Consider the following 8,468-nt stretch of genomic DNA (forward strand, 5'->3'; position numbering starts at 1 on the left):
CCCCCCACATAGCCCAACAACGAGGAGAAAGTGAAATTCATTGTCCCACTAATAGCTCGACAACGAGGAGGAAAACAAGCCTGTTACCCTGCCTATAGCTCGGCAATGAGGAGAAAAACAAGCTTATTGTCCCGCACATAGCCTGACAATGGAGAAAAAACAAAATTGTTGTCTTGCACATAGCTTTACAACGAGGAGAAAAACAAGCCCATTATCTTGCGCATAGAACGGAAATAGAGGAAAAGCAAAATCGTTGTCCCCTGCACGTAACCTAGTAATGAGCAAAAACAAGACCGGTTGTCTTGTAAGTAGCGTGACAATAGGGAGGTATAAGACCGTTATACCACAAGTATCCTAACAGCGAGGAGATGTAATATCCATTGCCCTGCATACGACTTACACTATTTCTCCTGGTGACCAAATGGCATAATATATGTTATCTCGTAAAAAGCTCGATAATGAAGAGACGTCATGTCCATCATCCCGTACGAAACTCAACAACCAGGAAATGGAACGTCAATCATCACGAACATCCATGGTTCGAGAAAAGTTCCCAACATGCCAATGCTTCTCCCAACAAAATATAAATGCATATACGAGCCAACACCGAGCATAGTCACCAAGTCCATGTCTAACACTCTTGAGAAGATTTGAAGATCTCCCCAATGAAGCATTGAGTCATCAGCAAGCATCACCATAAACAAGGAGAAGAAGAACCCCTGCCTCCCTAGGGAGTCGAGAGAGCATGAAGGAGTTGTGTCTACGTTCTCAGGGGATGGAGAACTAAACATTGGGATCTCTGCTGTGGGAGTAGAAGCTTCAACACGATGCGCATCCTCCAAAGCATTTGCCTCATCATCTCTGAGCCATTGGTGTTTATGGAAAATCAAAATACAAAGATGTTAGGGCTACAAATGATCCAGAGACTTGAAATGATTCGGAATGACCTTAAGACTTGAGACTTGAAAGTCGCTTGCTTGGAATAGAGCTTAAAGAGAAAGAAGTGAAAGGAAAGCATGTGTGAGATCTGCAGGGCAAGATACTCTTCCACCTTAGACTTCCCATCAAAAGAGTATCAATTGATATGCCTTGTAAACAACAAACATAACCCGATTGGAGACTTCCCATCGATCCATTAATGAAACATGAAGCATCTTGTTGAGCAACTACATAATTGAGCAAGGCAAAGAGGGAACAAGGCAATGATCAAGTGGCCACCACTTGATCCACTCGGTTATATCGAGCGGCCACTCAGTCAAGAAGGATCAAGGCTAAAAGATGGCCCACTATTGAAGAGCAACTAAGAAATTAAGAAAAAAGTATAGGCAACAAAGACCAAGAAAGCGAAAGAAAAGGCCAGAGTGGCCACCACTCGATCAAGAAGATCGCGCACAAGAAAAGGCTCATTAAAAGAGGAACAACGAGCAAAAATTAAACGAATCAAACAAAGAGAAGAGACACCATCAACCAAGGAAGAAAATATATCATCCAACAAGGGAAGAGAAGCCAAAAGAAGATCTTACACTCGACAATGATCGAGTGGCCACTCCGTCATGACCAAGTGGAACATGTCGACTCGCTCGTCTTTGTCCAACCATGCCATCCATCACCCCTATGAGCCTCTCTTGTAGCCAAAAGACCTTCCCAAGGCATTCCACAAACTGAACTTGGGAGCCTCTTTCCAAGACCCTCTCGGGGACCCACAAGAATATTCTAAGATTCTATAGAATATGTTAATATTTCACAGAATTTGCCACATATGTGCTAGGAATATACCATCCTACAAATGTGGGATGGCTTCCACATGTCCCGCTCTCCCTCCTCTATAGAGAAGAGAACCTTTTCCTTTCTCAAGTACGCTCACTCTGCCATTTTGACTCTAATTCTTATGCTCAAGCACTCGAATACTATGTTAAGCATCAGAGGGTTTGCGCTGAGACCTCTACCCACACCCTAACCGGTTGTATGTCTTAACAAGGCTCTCGATCATCAGAGAGTACTTGGTAATCGAAAGGCATCCATTCATCACCAGCCACTTGTTCATCAGCAAGCCACCCATTCATCAGGGCACCTGATCATTGCAACAAAACCCTTAGGTGTAACGACCCAGATTTTCACCCCAATTTTTCTTTACAAGAGCATAAGCGAATTGGTTAAAATTACACATCATAGCATCAACTAATCAAATCTAACAAAACACCTCGTCTGAGCCCCTGCCTACACTCTCAACTCCAAATATCTTTTCGGTCTGGAGAGCCTCGTACACATAGTTATCGACAAGGATCTAACACCACGGAATCTGACCTCGAACTTCCTCTTCCTCAACCTAGAATGATGTTAAAAACAAGATGAGCCATATGGCTCAACAAGTATACTTGAAATAAAGGGGCACCATAGGAAATTATAACAAGAAGATATCACTTAAGACTAGCCAAAACAAGGCTTCCCACATATGTTCCCACCTCATCTCAAGTTATTGCATAAATTCGTTATACTTTACATCGCATTCCCATGTCAAGTTCCACAGGTTGATATGGCACATATTCATGATTATGGAAATGGCCATTTAGGCCTAGTTTATATAGTATGGCGTGTCCTACCATACATGCTCATGTTCGCATTGCTTTTCATGCAGCATACCCCATGTTATGGTTTATTTCATATGTAACACACGTTTTTGCTCATGGAATACAAGTGGCCCTTAGGCTCACACATATCAATATGCTCAAAAATATCATATGCAATATCAAAACCTGTATTATGCATCAACCATGTGTCGCCTTCTTTGGCATGGCAACACACGCCTACCATACTCGGACGTCATCGACACAGTGATAGCAGTGCCCCCGCTCAGAGGCCTAGGGGACAAAAACCATTAGGTAGAAAGAAACTCACTTAATACATGTATATACAATGTCGTGCATGATCATATGCAACTCACACCATCATGTATATGCCAGGTTCTTTACGTAGTTATTATGGGAATATTTATGCAGGTAGTTCAAAGGCCACATGTTCCACATTATGCAAATCACATCATTGAACCCATATTTGTACGTTTTCCAACACATTTATGGCATAAGGCTTTAGCCCAATATTCATAAGTCAACATATTGATATTTGACATGATTCTAATATACAATTATGAATCCCCCGTATGGGTAAGTATTTGTACCACGCTTTCCCAACGTTATAAATAATGTCTCTTTTTCTGAACCTCGTCGATACCCAAATTATTAAGCGATCCGACATATTTAATAATATTGAAGATTGGGTAGAGACAGATTGATTGTCTGCCAGTGTAAAACCCATAATATTCATCAACCATACTGAGTCTCCCCGACTTACTAAGAACCTAACCCCACTTTGGTTCAGCATCATTCCCAAGGAAATGAGGTGATACAAAGCCCCATGGCGATTTGAATCGAATATTATTTGGAGTCACATATTTAGTTTAAACCTACCATCCACTGACTCAACAACAGCTCACATGCCCGCATGGGCAGCCCAGTTGGTCAAGAAGGGGGGTACAAAGTGCCTTCCGTGGTGAATCTTGGACCAAGACCGAGGATTGAGTCTCGCAAGCGGCAGTGTGGGAGTACCTCTCTCCAAAGTGAGGGGGGACTCCTTGTGCGCGGTGAGCCTGGGTCTAGCCACTGCGTCCGGCTGGGTCACCATGATTAACCTCCCCCCACGTCCTGTCCGGCCGGGTGTGGGGGGCGCCCGGGGTGAGCGATTTCACCTTTTGGACCAACAACAGCTCACATATTAGAAAATGATTACCATGCGTATTTACATAATTAATGCATGGAACCAAATCACAAGAAGAGAGGGAATAAAATATTTAAAACGAAAAAGACTTGCATAGGGGTTGGAGAACACGTAGAGAGGGTTAGGAAGTTTCCTTTAAACGATCAATTCTCGTCTTTTTTTCCCTCCCGTTGCGAAGTAACATGTTTTATAAAAAATAATAAGATTACAATTTATAAGAATCTAACAGTGTAAAGTCTATAATTTAAACGCATAATGCCTCTAATAATTTATCCTACTTACCAGATTACTTTAAATGCTAAATAATCCCAATTTTCCTTCTCTTTTCTCCCAATCTCCTTGCTACTCGAGCACTTCTTCCTCTTTCCAAATTTCTCCAATTTAATTTTTCATAGCCTTTTTGCTCGCAACCCACTTTTTACTTCCTATTTATGCTTCCAATGTGCCTTGGCCACCAAGTTTCCCTCTTTCCCAAGTCAATCAATTTTCAACCATCATAATTAGCTTCACATGGCCCCAATTACTTGGCCCATTTTTAGCCACAATTTCTAATCTCATCTCCCGAGGTTAATCATCACACTTTTTTCTTAATTACAAAGCAATTGCATAGGATATACATACTATTATATATATATATACGTCCTAGCCACCGTATTTAACTTTTCCACCCACATACCCTTTTCTTTTCTTTCTTTTTTTCAAAAAATAACAATTATTAGTATAATATATATATTGCATATTTATCTATGTAATCATCACCTAACCTATGCCCATTTCCATCCACATAATTTATGCATTTTCCTTCTCTAAACACATCATTTGCTCCACTTTAATCTTTACTTAGCCACAAATTAATTGAACAAATCTCCAATTTGAGACTTTCCAAGCATAATCATGAGCTTTCTCATTTTCAAGTGTAATCATTAGTTTTGACTTTGCATACACAAGCATCCACCAAAATATTAATATACTTTATATTTACTTAATACATATATATTACATACATACTTATACACTCTAGTGCACGGCATCCCTCCTACTTCCAATTTCTCCCACTTTATTATTTGTTTTCCTTCCCACTTACAAACATAATAAATTTAATATCTTCAATTAAATTCTTTAAAACCACGAATCCTAAGTAAATCATAAATAAATCACCTCAAATACCGAAATTAATAATTATTATTTATCTCCCAAAATTTCGACATGTTACACTAAGTCTTTTGATCATCATCGTACAAGACTATCAAGATCACCCTTCCCATGTTACAAATTCATTGTTGTATTTCGGAAACAATAGTAAGAATACTGTAAACAAAAATGCCAACGACTAGAATCTATAACGCCCCACCTCTCCTAGACGTTAAAATTTATGCTAGGATTTTTTTTTTTCTTTTTTACATACACGAATCATACTAAAATCCTCAACATACCTAAACAAGATTAACATTCTCAAACATAACTAGGGAATGGTGTACTTTAACATAAGCAGAAGCGAGAATCGAAACCTTAAGAAACCTCAAAAAATCATAACATAAACGAGTTCATATATATTATTTGTTCATCATAACATTACAATAACCGAAAATAAAGCAAGCCAATCTAACTGGATAACTTGTCCTAGCCTTGGCTTAGGACCCATCACAACTTTCATCTGCTCACGCCTCAATCACCCCTTACCTTTCTGGCGGCTCGTCTCGCCTGGAACATGGAATATTCTAGGGACATATGTCCAACATTAGAAGATGAATCTTCTAAGAAAGGGTTAAAATAACATGAATGTATGATGCATGGACTTACATAAACCGATACCCTAGTGTAACTTCCCTGGCAAACAGCCTGGCACGGAACCTTAGGCAGTAGTCCCGTCTTGCACACAAGGCAACAGATTACTCCTATACGTTGTTCCGGCAAGTCTCTTAGGGAATTACGGCTACACTATTAGGGTGACATCTCATCCTATGCACAAATATCAATATGCCAACAATATCATGTAATGTGAAGAAATTACGTTTATCGATGCAATAGTATATGTACAGATATGACAACATGCTCATAAATTTCATAGTACTTAGCAATTCTCAAGAATAACATGCATAGTAAAGAAAATCCCATCATGTATAAGCCTTTAGGGTAAAAACCACTCACCTCGAACAAATACAGATTTTTTCTCAAAAAATGTGTACTGCCTCAATTTCGTACCAAACCTCAAAAGTCACACAAACGCCCAATCTTCAAGCCACAAAACACCATATCCATTATATTTATTCAAATAAACATCAACACCTATTTTCTTTTTTATAATTTCTTCACATTTTTCTCTATTTTCTTTCAATTTTTCTCTCCAAAAAATTTAAATTACATACTTGCTTAATCATTTTTTTAAATATTTTTGTACCAAAAATCCTAAAATAATTTTCTCAAAATTCTAGAAAAAAAATCAGAAATTACCTATTGGCCACGCACTCTCATGTGCCCTACGCCTTGTAACATCTCGTATTGAGCGATAAGAAGAACCGGAATAACTTACCCTGATGGGCCTACGCGAACTTCTCAGGGGGTCATCTATCCTTAAGCTTCCCCAGCTCAAGCAAGCTTAATCCGGGAGTTCATTGCCTACATTCAGCCCAAAAGGTATCCAACTGGTGTTGTTTCCTTCCTTACTTATCCTCGATATATACTACCCTTCTTTGGGCTTTCGGAGTATTACATTCTCCCCCATTTAAGCACATAACGTCCTCATCATGCGACCTTACGGCTGGTCCCAGATCTTCTCCCCCCATTGCATGGCCGATGTGGGATTTGCCTAAGGTGCCTACACGCACCCCCCTTAGGGACTCAACACCCTCGCTGAGGTTTTCCCCACCACCGCGCTTAGAGGCTCGGGGGTCGACTCTGATACCACCTGCAACATCCCATATCGAGTGATAGGAAGGACCAGAACAACTTACCCTAATGGGCCTACGTGAACTTTCCAGGGAGTCACCCATCCTTGAGCTTCCCCAACTCAAGCATGCTTAACCCGAGAGTTCTTTACCTACATTCAGCCCAAAAGGTATCCAACTAGTGTTGTTTCCTTCCTTACTTATCCTCGATATATACTGCCCTTCTCTGGGCTCTTGGGGTATTACACCTATAACATCCCGTATCGAGCGATAGGAAGGACTGGAACAACTTATCCTGATGGGCCTACACGAACTTCTCAGGGGGTCACTCATCCTTAAGCTTTCCCAGCTCAAGCACGCTTAATCTCGGAGTTCTTTGCTTACATTCAACCCAAAAGGTATCCAACTAGTGTTGTTTCTTTCCTTACTTATCCTCAATATATTTCTCTGGGCTCTTAAGGTATTACATGCGTGGTCTGTGCGTGAAGACCAGCGCGTGCACCTCACTCGCCAGTCGTCTTCTCCGGCTCTGGTACACCGGCGATGTTGGTTTTTGCTCCTGGCTTGATCTACCTTCTTAGTTAATAACAATGGTACCTAGCTTGGTTTGAAAGGAATACTGGAAGAGGTCCAACCAGCTAATCAGAGTCTTGGCCAAAACTACCGCCTAGGACTTTTGACCAAGCTTCAAAACCTCACCAAATTAAACTACATGAAAACCCTCCAAATTTTCTAGAAATGATCCTCACCATCTCAAAAGTAAAAGCCCCTTATCCATTTCACTCATTTTTTTCAAAAAATGTGAGCAATTTGAAACCCCAATTTTCTGAAAACCCTCTGCCAAACCCTAATCTATTTATAGTCGAAAATCGAGCCTCCAAACCACCAACACCCTATGTAATCTAAGGTCTATAAAGCCTTTGTATGCTCTAAGTCGACCCATTTCCCTTGTTTAAGCCCAAAAATTTGGCCTCCAATATCCTCGATTTTTCGGCCAAGAAACGACCGAAAATCTCCATTCAATCAGCTGTTGATGTGGTTGATTCTCGACCAAGGACTAGCCATGGTGGCCTAGGCCTAGCCTTGAGGCCCCTCAGCCCACTCCCTTGAGTCTCTCGTGGCCAAAATCGACGATGGGAGGTGGGCCTGGCAGCTTGGTCGGCCATGGCAATGCCCAAGTTCGAAAAATTACACTATAGGCCCCTCAACTTTTGAAATTGCATTTGGCACCTTTCTAAGCAACCCCTTGAGTTTCCAAAAATTCCATAATGACCCATAAGCTCTAAAATTTTCATTTGACCCCTAAAAATTTAGAAAACATCTTTTCAACCTCTCTCGGGCAATTTCAAAAAATTACACTTAGTCCTGAAATTATGCTTTGATTGCGAAACCCCTTTGTTTCATCCCGAAGCCACTTAAGAGTTGTTCCTTACGTAAAAATTGAAACTTTCGAGAGTTCCGTTGGCTTCTCAGAAGTCCCTTACGTCAATTCAGTTTTTCAGCCTAAATCGAAGTTGTACCGAAAACTGTCTCTGATCCGATTACTTTCGATGCTAAAAATCATTCCTCAAGATGTTCATCGACCCCATACCCTTTTTCTAGGTATCTAAGCCCTAAAGTATACCCTACAATCGATTCGGTCAATTTTTTGGGATTTTTTAATTACTAATCTTCCACGAAACTCGTATTTTTCTCAAATTAACCATTCTCGAGGCAACCCAAACTTTCTAGGTGTTACAGAATCCATCACCACTTCCAGCAATGCAACAAGGATGAGATGGATGGGTTTAATTTCTAGATATGGGGAAGTGC

The sequence above is a fragment of the Diospyros lotus genome, chromosome 4 (assembly GCF_014633365.1).
Source record: "Diospyros lotus cultivar Yz01 chromosome 4, ASM1463336v1, whole genome shotgun sequence".
NCBI classification, from domain to species: domain Eukaryota; kingdom Viridiplantae; phylum Streptophyta; class Magnoliopsida; order Ericales; family Ebenaceae; genus Diospyros; species Diospyros lotus.